Source organism: Monodelphis domestica, chromosome 1, assembly GCF_027887165.1.
Source record: "Monodelphis domestica isolate mMonDom1 chromosome 1, mMonDom1.pri, whole genome shotgun sequence".
NCBI classification, from domain to species: Eukaryota; Metazoa; Chordata; class Mammalia; order Didelphimorphia; family Didelphidae; genus Monodelphis; species Monodelphis domestica.
The window spans coordinates 439,399,166-439,411,472 of NC_077227.1; positions in this window are offsets into that span (position 1 = coordinate 439,399,166).

Below are 12,307 nucleotides of genomic sequence, written 5' to 3' on the forward strand. Positions count from 1 at the left end.
AATGGGGCTCTCCACACAGTTAACAATGTAATTGACGGGTGATTAAAATGCAGATCGGTCACATAACATTGACTGGGCAAGATAAACTCATGCTTTATGGATCTCCCTTTAGGGACTTTCCAGGTGAAAAACCAGAGATCCTATATTCCAGCGGGTCCCAGTAACTACAGAAGGCCCTCTCTACATACAAACATTTGGGCTTTTTTTTTTTTTCAGCCAGAAAGAAAAACAGAAAATCCTGAAGCATCACATGAATTGCAGTGCGGTATAACAGGGAAAGCACGAGGATCACATATTTGGAGCTGGAAGAGACACTTCTTAGAGGTTGTTCAATATCCTTGCTTTTTGATTTTTAACTGATGTGGAAAGGTAGTTTCAGAGAAGTTAAGTGAATTGCCCAAAGTCACACTGGTAGTCAGCAGCAGAATTAAGATTTGAATTCAGGTCCTTTGACCCAAATCTGATCCTCTTTCCACCATAACACACTGCCTCCCAGAGTAGTGAACTGGAAATCAAGGGATGGTAAGGTAATAGGATTTGAAAGCTAGGGTCATATAGGGACAAGCCCATTTTCTTCTCTGTGACTCAGTTTCCCATCTATAAAATGAAGAGGTTGGTCCAGATCTGACTAAAGTAAAATTGGTCATCCTTCCACCACTCAAAAGGTACCACTATAAATTTTCTAACCATAACTTAGGTACCCTACAACCCACCAAACCCAATCAAAGTCACCTTACCTCTGAAGGAAAGTAGCTTTAGAAAATATTTGTTCCTGGATAAAGATTTGGTATGCTGTGTTGGAGTCACAACTCAAATTTTATGGCTCTGATAAACCCTTTTATATATTATTGTAAAAACATAGCTTGATAAAGGAGAAATTGGTTGTCTCCTAACTCTGCATAGAGAAGCTGGCAAGTAAGGGTGACCTGCACCATTAGGGTGAGGACAAGAGGACCCAAGCAGCAAGGTTGGCTTTGGGCTACACTCTTTGGTCCTTGGGGGATTTCTAGCTCTTCCACACTCCAAACTGCTTTATTCAGTTTTACACATTTTGATCCAGCACTTACTATATCCCAACATATAGAAAGAATATAGAAAAGGAATAAGACACCATCCATGGCTTCATGGAGTTCACCGTCTCATTGCGAGACAAAATGTTAACATATGAACACGTTAGAGTTAAGCATAAGGGTAACTGGAGTCAGATTTAGATTCTAGTCCCAACCTGTCACCCCGAAGATGGTCACATCCTCAACACTGCAAATGTGCTACATCATTACCTCCAAAGGATTTTGCCAGATGATGGTTCTAAAATCAGGCTGTGTGGGCGTTAGAGGGCAAATAATGAGAGGTGGACAAGTGAATATGTTTCCACCATGGCCAGACCATACTGTTTGGACAGTGATGGATATTATCTCAGAGGAGTGAGACAAGAGAGACAGTTTAAAGAAGGCATGGCTGAAGTCCCAAAAAGAAAGGGGGGGGGGAGTGTGAGAGGGATAGCATTAGGCTTCCCAGCCCTCTCTTGTCCCTTAACCCTATCTCTTGCTCTGCTCTATGTTCTCTGTTAATTGCCTGAATGAAACTTGCCAGGCCTCTGCTTCATATAAGCGTTATCTATATGGCACCAGATGTTCCTGGCTCCTGAGAACTGAATGAATCTTCCTGCTCAAAAGGAATTTGGGGCAGATACATGCAAGGTACTCCCATACTTAAACTACTCCAGGATGGTTATTAAAGGCAGAAAAATGACATTAAATCAGCCTGGATAGAAGATAGTGACTAAGGGTGATGGCGATAGTACTGGAGAAGAAAATGCTTTCCAGGAAAGACAATATAAACTTGGACAGATTGTAGTTCATATCAGAGTGGGTATCTTTTCTTCTCTTATCAGTCTGAAGTCTTGGATCTCATTCACTGGATATATGGAGTATTTTAGGTTAAAATGGAAGATTAGACTTGATTCTGCTTGGCCTCAGAGAGCAGAACTTTGGGTCTAAGGAAGTTGCAGGGAAGCAGATTTTGACTCTGTGTTAGAAAAACTTACTTTATCTTAGAGATGTCCAGAAATGGAATGGTCTTCCTCAGGAGATAGTAGGATCTCTGGTCTTAAAATTGAGCCTGAATACCCATCTATAATGGACATTATAACTCAGGAATCCCTGTCCAGGTATGGGTTGAAGTAGATGGCCTCTGAGTCACCTTCTAGTTCCCAAATTCTGAAAGTTGTTCAATTCAACCCTACTGAGGGCCCTGTGCATCGGGATTACACACCTGTGACCCCGGGCATGAGGCCCAATGAACCACCCTGGCCCCAGCTTCTTCCCGACAGAGATGATGTCAACATCATGCTTAGACATCTAAGCCAACTCTGTAGGAGGGGGAGCTGGTTTCACCCTGAGAAATAAATGGTCTCCTTTCTCCTTTACTCCTAAGACAGGGCACTTGTAACTTTTTCCACATTGGAGTTTCCTGGAGTAAATGAAACACCCTGGAGACCTGAACCCAAATACACTGGCCCCCAGGCCCCTTCCTTCTCATTACCCCACTCCTGCAGTCAAACTAATTTGGGGAATAAAAGCCCACAGCCTGGCTTTTTTTATGGGCCCCATTAAACCTTCTGTCTTCATTATTTAGGACGATGACTTACCTTTTACTCCTTGAAGCCATAATGTGCCTGCTTCCATAAAAGCGACTAGAACGGCCTTGTGGCTGTTAGCAGATTTTCCTCTGAGTAACATAATCCTCGGTGAGCGTGGCATAACTATCATTTACATTAATTAGGCAGCCAGATAATAGGGTGTTCAATAGTTATTACAGCCTTTAAATTCTGTAGCAAACACCTCTGCCACCCAAGAACCAGGAAATGGCCCCAGCCCTCACTTGCAAATAACTGTCCACTTGCCAGGGTGTGAAGGGGTGGCCTGTACTTTCCTGAGCAATTAGCCAAGGGAAACCTGAACTTGGGGTATTTTTCTTCTACTTTGGTAGAAGAAAATAAAGGGGAGCAGGGAACGGTGGTAGTAGCAAAACCCTTTCCCAAGTCTCAGTGGATGAAAGGCAAAATACCTAGGCTCTAGTTCTGACTGGTACTAACTTGTGTTTTCTGTTTCCCCAATTGCCAGGTGAAGATAATTAACCCCAGGCTCATTCCCTCACAGTTGTGAGGTTAACTGAGATGGGGAAATCTTTAGAAAAGTTAAGATTCCCATAAGAACATTAGACATGATTAGAATGATTTTCTCTTGCATTTAAATAGGTCTTTGATTTGCTAAAGTATTTCATGCTTGGGGTAGGTAGGGTAGGTATTAATACCTCCATTTTATGGATGATGGAACTGAGCAGAAGATGTCAAGAGATAAGACACCTAAGGGCAGAGAGCTACTTGGGAAGTTCTCCTGGGTGTATGTGGGTGGGGTGGGGGGTGGCAGAGTTAAGAGCTCAAAAAGAGTAACTGAGAGAACAACTAGTTCAGAGAGAATAATTAGGAGAGGACAAAATCCTGGGAGCTGAAGCACAGGGTAGTCATTATATTGAATTTGGCAATTTGTTGACCTGGAGAGATCCAATTAGTGTATGAAGTTGGTGACGCTGATAAAAAATACTGGACTTGACATCAGAGAGACTTGAGTTCAAATATGTCTACTGATAAATTTACTACACTGGGCAACTCATTTAATCTCAGCCTGCCTCAGTTTCCTCTACTACAATGAGGATTATAATAGCACCTGTCTTCAGAGTTGTTGGGAAGATCAAATAAGATATTTGTAAAGTGCTTTGCAAACTTGAAGCACTATATAAATGCTAATTGTTGTTGGTATTATTTTTAGCATTTGGTAAATAAATCAGAATGGGAGTGGGGTTGAGAAATGATGATGGGGAGAGAGAGTGTGTTTCTTTCTAGAAGTGTGGCAACAAAGGAGGAGGTGAGAAAGAAGACAACAGTAGAGCAACTGGCCTTAAAAATTATTTTTAATAAAGGATTAGGAAAAGGTGAGTAAGAAGAGGCAGAGAGGATGGAGCCAGTAAAGATGGAAAGACTGTAAGATAAAGGTTGAGAAGTGATGTGTAAAGAATATGATACAGGAAAAAGGGGGTGGTTGGCGATGGCTTTGACTCAGGGCAAGGCCTGCTCAGCTTCCTGAGATAGATGTAAAGAAGAAAAGAATGGGGAAAGGAAGAAAGGAACAGATTTTGTGGGGAATTGAGCAAGCTCAGGAGAGGATTTTTCTCAGAAGGATCATCAGATGAGAAAGCTGGGGGTAAGAGGAAAAAATTTTGAACAGCTATGGGGATGGGAGAAGAAGTCATTGAAGGTTGCTGTGCCCTGATGGCCCAGCTCATGTAAAAGGCCCAATCAGGACAGGAAGGCAAATTTTAGATGTTATACAGGGTTGGAGATTTGCAAAATGGTAAGAATGCATGGGTTGGAGATATGCAGATTAGGAGTGGGTATACCTATATCTGTGCAGGAACCATGGGCGGAGAATTTGATTATTAAAATGACTGACAACATGATCAAAATTGTGGGTGGAAGGAAAGCCAGGAAATAAAAGACTATCTGAAGGGAACCAGGGTTCAGCCTAGTGAGCAGTGGATTGGTCAGAGTGTAATTTCAAACTTATGATCTTGGAGGTGGAACAATATTCAGTGGTAATGAAGTCTAGAGTGTGACCACCAGTTGCATGGCAATGAAATTGATGACTTATTTAACAATCATCAGTGAGTCAGTCTCCAGAGGCCAGGTCCTCAGATGGAAAGGAGTTTGTTGTAGTTGAAAGATAACTAGACTGGAAGTCAAGAAAACTGGGTCCTTGTCCTGCCAATGAGTTGATAAACATTTATTAAGTGCCTATTATATCCCAGGCACCGTATTAAGTCCTTAGGATTCAAAGAAGGACAGCCCTTGTTCTCAAGGAGCTCACAGTATACTGGGTGAGAGAACAACTATGTACAAACTCAACCTATACAAGAAAATTGGAGATAAACAACAGAGCCCTAGAAGGGAGATTGGGAAAGGCTTTTTGTAGAAGGTGGGACTTCAGCTGGCCAAGGAAGCCTGGGGGAAGAGATGAGGCAGAGTTTCAGGCATGGGAAAATGCCTGGACACTTGATATAGGAGTGTCTCCTACAAGAAACAGCAAGGAAGCCAATGTCACTAGGTTAGAGAGTATGTGGGGTATAAGATGTGAGAAGACTGGAAAGGTGGGGGAAGGTTGTGAAAGATTTTGAATGCCAGAGGATTTTATACTTGATCCTGGAAGTGATGGGGAGCCACCAGAGTTTATTGCTTGGGGATGGTTACTTTGATATTAGTGGAGGATGGACTGGATCAGGGAGAAGCCTGTGGTGGGGAAACCCACCAATAGCTATTGCAATCGTCTAGGCATGAGGTGATAAAGGCCTGTACCTGGGAGGTGGCAATGTCACAGGAGAGAAGGGAGTGTTAGTAAGAGGTGTTCTGAAGGTAACTGTAGGACAAGATCCAACAAATTTGGAAATGTAGGGTAGGAGAGAGGAGTTGAGTGAGGATGATACCCAGGCACCTGAGGGCCAACATAGTTGAAGAAGGTGGGAAAGTGACAAGAAGATTAGGGATGTAGTCAAGAAGTAGATCCTTCTGGCTGTGTAGGTAGTTAGGAGTAGCTATAGGGGAAGCCTAAAAATAAGTTGATTCAAAATACTCCTTGTTTGCTACATGAAATTGATTCTGATAGAAATGTGAGAAAAGATAGCAAAGTTAAGGGGAAGAGGAGGGAAGAGAGGAAAGGGAATAGAAGGAGGAAGAGAGGAAAGCCCAGTGGAAAAAAGAACATCTGTTAAACTATTGTGGGAAAGTGGGAAGAGGGATGAATTTGTCAGGTTAGGGCACCTGGGCTCCTACCTTATGTGGCTCTAGATAAGTTACTTATTTTTTCTGGGCTTCAGTGTCAAGTAACTGCTATATTCTCTTTCAGTTCTAAATCTATGACCCTGGGAAACCCAAAGAGTCCAAGGGATTTTCCCAAGTGAATTAGTGGTGAAGCTAGGATTGAGACTTAAAGTTCCCCAGAATTCTGGCACAATACCCTGATGTCCCCAGGCAACCTTCTTACTCTTCCATTTCTTGTTGTTTAGTCATGTCTGACTCTTCTAACCCATTAAGGGTTTTCTTGGAAAAGATACTGAAATGGTTTGCCATTTCTTTCTACAGCTAAATTTACAGATAAGGAAACTGAGGCAAACAGGATTAAGGGACTTGCCCAGAGTCACACAGCTATTAACTGTCTGCTTTCTCCACTGAGCACCTATCTGGCTGCTCCTTCTTTCTTGTTATTCAGTTCTCATTCCTTTTTACCCCCAAACTGTCCCTTTTTCCTTTCCTTCTCAGTCTTCCCACTTCTCTTTTCTTAGGATGCCTTAGCAGGCTCTTCCAACCCTCATTCAGTAACCCAATCTCAGGCTTCCCCTCCTTCCCAAACCTTTCCATCCTCCTTCCCTTCCTCTCTCCCTTGAGCAGGTAGCTAACCAGTTTCCATGGTTCCCTTAGGAGACTTGGGATACTAGTTGCCAGAGGTTGTGGAGGTTCATATGGACACAGAGCCCAGATTGAAAAAGATGAAACCTCATATTCAAGGAGGGCTCCATGTTGCCAGGAAATCTTTGTTCATGGTTAGTTAGTATAGGATTCTGGCTCATGGTGATCCATGGTGCAGCCAAAGTCATTAAAATGAATGAAGCCAGGCAATGGCAAATTATGAACTCAGCCAAAACTCAGGAATTTCAATCCCTCCTTGGCCACCTTAGACTCTGTAAAGATTTTGATGAAGGCTGGCCTAGAGTTGATCTTTGTACAGACCTACAAAGAAAAGGTCTCTGAATTGAATTCATATTATTGAATGAGATTTTGTGGGGGAAAGTTGAGACTGGACAGATTTCAGGTATCTTAGAAGGTCTATTTCAACCAATCTTGAAAAGGACAAACCATCCTCATGTGCTCATTAAAGGAGGCTCCTATTAGACCTCTATCCAATAATACTTTGTTCATATAGTGGAGTTCCTTGTACTTGAATATAACTAAATTGCTTTTTAAAAAAATTCTTCAATTTAGTTTAGTTCCAGGTAATCTAAGTTAATGAAAACATTCTGTAATGAGGTGTCAGAATCAGAATGCCAACATTTGGGAACGCTGCCCCAAGCCTGTCAGCTCCTGGAGGTCAGAGCCCACGTGAGCCCCGTCCCAAACACTGCTAGGCAAGGCTGGTCACCGAGCAAGTGCACAAAAGCACACCTGCTGCCCACCTGCTTTTCTGGGCCTTGTGATTGGGGATTAATTAGGGAATACTTGGGCAGGGCTTTTAGCTCCTCAGCAGAGAGGTGCCAGATAAATACAAGGTGTTTGTCGTTGTTGCTCAAAGAAAAGTAGACCAGCAGAGCGTAAATAAGCAGAATGTTTGCATCGTTGTTTAGCAAGCAGAGGATCCTGGCTGCTCAACACAGCCGGCTGTTGTGCATCATCTCCAAGCCATCCTGCACATTGCCAGAGTAATCTTCCTAATGCATTGCTCTGATCATGTCACTGCCTGCTCCCAAACCTTGAGCGGTTCTTTGCTGCCTAGAAGGACATCACAGGACCTCTGGCTTAGAGCAGGAAAGGACCTTTGGGATATTCACGTCCAACTTTTTCATTTTGCAGGAGAAACCAAGGCCTGGGGAGGTGAAATGACATGTCCCAGGAAACACAAGTGGTAAATAGCAGAAGCAAGACTTCTGCTATATTGTAGGCCCAACTGCTAGTTTTCCCCACTTATATATCTCATATATCTGCTCATCTCCATATAGATCTTAATAACAATAACACCATTTATATAGAACCTACCAGGTGCCAGATAGGCAGCCTGATGGCTCAGTGGATAGAGTGCTTGGCCTGGAGTCAGGAAGACCTGAGTTTAAATCTAGCCTCAGAAACTCACTAGTTGTGTAACTCTGGCAAATCACTTAACCCTATTTGCCTCAGTTGCCTCATCTGCAAAATGAGCCACAGGAGCAAATGGCAAACCATTCCTGTATCTTGCAAAGAAAATCTCAAATGAGGTCATGAAGAGTTGGACATGATAGAAAATGACTAAACCATAACTTTATGCTAGGTGCTTTACAAATATTTTCTCATTTGAGCCTCACAAAACCCCTGCTATTATTATCCCCATTTTATAGACAAGAAAACTTGAGGTAGGCAGAGGTTAAGTGACTTGGCCCAGGGTTACACAGGCAGCTGCTTGCTGACATCTGGCCCGACTTTGAGCTTTAGGGTCCAGCTGAAATGCCATTTCTTTTGAAAAGCCTTCTTTGATCCCCCTCCTTCATCTAGCACTTCTGTACCTTCTCCTGGGTTATAGTCTAACCTGCATAATCATCCCTCTGTGGGCCAGTTAGTCCCTGCTAGACTGTGAACTCCTTGAGAACAGAAACTTAACCTTACTTATCTGGGCACCAACCTCTCACCCCATCCCTAATGCCTAGCATGAAATCTAGCACATATTAAATGACTGATAAACATTTTTTTAATGACCAAACCTTGGGATTCTTATAGATGCAGGTGGGAAGCTATTATTCTAAAATGGCCCAGGATGGAATGGATATCCATCCCTGAAACAGGCTGATCCCCAGAAAGCAATATCATGGGGCAGAGTGTCCACCCACCAGGAAAGAGTAAAAGGTGAAGTGGGGTCACGGATTGACAGAAAATCCCCACTAGAGGATCATAAAATATTAGTGCTAAGACTTTAGAGACTCAGTTTAGAGGATAAAAATGAAGCCCAGAGAGGGGAAATGAAATTGGCGTGTGCTTTGCTTCTGATAATTGCATAGATCTTATTCTTCTATTGAAAACCATAGATTTTTGCTCTCATTTATTCAGCCATCTTTTTTTTTTGTAACTGTGCGCTAGGTGTTTTGAGAAAAAGAGATGAATAAAGCACTGGGCTGCCCTTAAGGATTTACAATCAATAAGATTGTAACCTGATGCCCCTAAGTCTCATTGGTAGCTCTGGCTCCCTTCTGGGAATTTGGTTCTATCTTACACGTGCAAAAATTGTTATGTCAGATTTAGAACTCAAAGAGACCTTAATAATGCTGTCCAATCCCTTGTGAAACTGAGGACCAGAGGCTAACAATTTGTTTATTTCTCAAACTCTAGGAGAGGCAAGACTCAAACCCAGGTTCCTTGATTGCTGGTGCACTGCTTTGTCTACTACCACAAAGCTGCTTCTGGGCTACAACTACTGAATATAAGAAGATGGTTCCTGCCTGGGGAGTGTAGCCAAAGGTGGGGGAAGGTCATGGGAGCCAAGTGTAAGTGTTGGGGATAAAGTACCGCATTTTGTGTACAAGGCAGAATTGGAAATTTTGAGTTGTTTTCCCAGGAGTTCTCACGATCTTGTAAAGAGGTCGGCCATGGGGCAGAATCTTGCTGTGAGGAACTTACTGGACCATAATATGTTTGATGGCATGATAGTGGCATCCTTCACACTGGATGCTAAACTCTGGACTAATTGGCCCAAACATCTGTATCTTTTGTAGTTAAGTAGATATACCTTGTACATGCATCTACTTGGTAGCATGTGTCCTTCACAGCCCAAGAAAAACTGCCAAGAATGTTATTGAGTCTAATTTTCATTTGTCTAGCACTCTCGTTAATGATGTCTATTTAAGACATCCATTAAAGGCCCATGAGGTTAATTAAATGGACAATTCCAATAAAGTTCTATTAGAATCCCCCTATTAAATTAATATTATAGACTTTTAACAGATGTCTTAATTAGGCATTATAGTTAAGGAATGCAAACTAAATTAAAATCAAAGCCGCTGTCCAGAAAGAAAGCTTTTTACCATGATTTATAGTTTATTTTGAATCATCTCCTGTTTACTCTTTAGAATCTTGGAAAGAAGAAAGTCATTGGTCAACTTTTTCAGAAGGTGTCAGTGATTGTTTCAAATCATCTGGTTTCTGATCTGGTTAAAGCTTGAAATTTCCAACTTTCAAGGGCTCTGAACCAAGAAGTCTTCTCAAGCAGCTTAGTGTTTCTGAGAGTGAAGTAAACCAAGAATAACCATTGAATACAAGCCTACAAGGGGACTCTTGATACTTTCCCACAAATCACAAACAGATCCCCAAAGATTATATGTACTGGGAGTTTGACTCAATAAGATCAACACCAACTTCAAACCACTTTACTGTCCCTAAGAACAGACTGAACTAATTTTTGCTTTCATTCTTTTATTTGGTCTCTTCCCTTTACTTGGAATAATACCCTCTCCTATCCTATACAAATTCTCCTCATCCATTAAAGGCCAGATCAAATTCTATCTCTTCCATGTAGCCTTTCTTAATCATATTGGACAGTCTGGTTGTTTTTTTTTTTTAAGTTCTAGAGCACCTCACTGTCTATGCTACACATCAGAACTTGATTATAATACAGTTTTGCATCATCTACTAATTGCTTGATCCATTCATTGTTTCATCTTATCTCTCTTATTAGACTGTGACCCAGGTTAAAAGCAGGGACCATGCCTTATGCTTCTTATGCGTTCCTCACATGGTAAGAGCACAATGAATCCTGTGAAACCAATTGAGGTTAGCCAACTTTCTCAGTATCAGCTTGGTATAATCAAAAGGTAAAATGACTTGAAGTTGAGACCTGGCTCCTAATCCAAGTTTTCACTTACTAGCTGGGGCAAGCCATAAGCCCTTGGGCTGTTTTCTCAACTACAAAATGGGCCATTACCCCCTCCCCACCCCCACACACACATTTGCTGTACTTTTTATTAAAAAGTTAGTGCCTTAAACTGAATATCAAGAAAGGACTGGGACTAGCTTTTAAAAATAAATTAATAATCTTTAAAACTCAGACTTTCAATTAAGTAAGTCTGAAAGTGTATCTTTTCTGCTGCACCTACAAATCTCCCTTTCAACATCAAACACTGTTAAAATGAGCCAAACAGGAATAACCTTCTTGGGCTCAGCCAGTTCTATGCTCTATGTATAGAGTTTTTATGCATACATGCAAATATATGTATATATTTCTTTCTAAATGACTCCTTTTGAATGAGGAATCCTTCTGAGGGGACACTGTACCATTCTAATGTCTGCAGTCAAGGTAAATGGGTCAGGGATCTTGTAAAGGTATTTTAGGTCAAATGTTGGTTAGATTAGTTGACCTTAGAAGTAAGTCCCTTCTGCTTTTAGATTCTGACTCCTCACACTCCATCTGTTGTAATGAGCAAATGCTGATAAAGCCTTTTGTAACCTTGAAGGTGATGTGCTAATTGAGCCTAATATATCAATAACTCTAGGTAGGCTCAGGGAGGTCCAAAATCGGGTACTAGAAAATAACCCAAGTATGAAGATATTAAGCATAATAGGAAGAAGTGTTTGGGACTTAGAGAGTTTCAAGTAACTCAGTGGTTATGTGAGTACCTTAACTATGTGCTTGGTTCAGTATAAGTCAGCCCAAGAAGAGAAATAAATTAAAAGGCATTTCTCAGGGTCCGAGAAGCTATCAGTTAGTGCCACACATCTAAGGTAGGGAATGAAGGAAAGTGTCCAGTAAAATACAGTATACACAGGTCCTGAGAGGGATAAAAGGGGAGGGAGGGACAACCTGTGTGGAGGAGGTCTGGGGTATCTAAGGGGAAAAAAAGGAGGTTCCTAAATTTGAGCAACTAGTTTCTCTGTCTAGCAATTGTGGAATGCTGACTTCTTTTTCCTCTACTTCTCATCCTTTCCCCTTGACTCAGATGCTTTGGGTGGATGCATTGACTCAACATTCCTTCCTCCTCCACTTGTAAAGTCTTGATATGGACTAGCCTTGCTACCTATAGCCGTGCAGTCAACTGGGCCATTGGTGCTGTGAGTGCTCTGTACACCTCTGCCTTGTAGGTCCCCGGTATCTGAATTAGTGGACAGTCTCACTTCTCTCAAGTCAGTTGAGGATTGGTGTACTTAAGAGCTTGGTGGACCCACTGTGATTGTTAGCCAGTTTCTGTGTTGAATCTTTTACTTCAGTAACTTTTAGGGCCCCCGCTTTAAGCTAATATTTCCATTCTGCTGACACTCTTTTTGACCCCCACCCCCAAATCTGCAAAGAATTGTCCCCACTAGCCATAAGTAGGCTGAAACACCACCACTATCCCTCCTCCCCTTGCCTCCCAAACTCCACAGTTCTTTGGTCTGCTTTGGGGAGACAGCTGAAAACCTGGCTGTACATGGAACTTAAAAGCCTTTAAACATACAACATAAAAGTTTTAACAGTTCCTTGGATCCTGTACC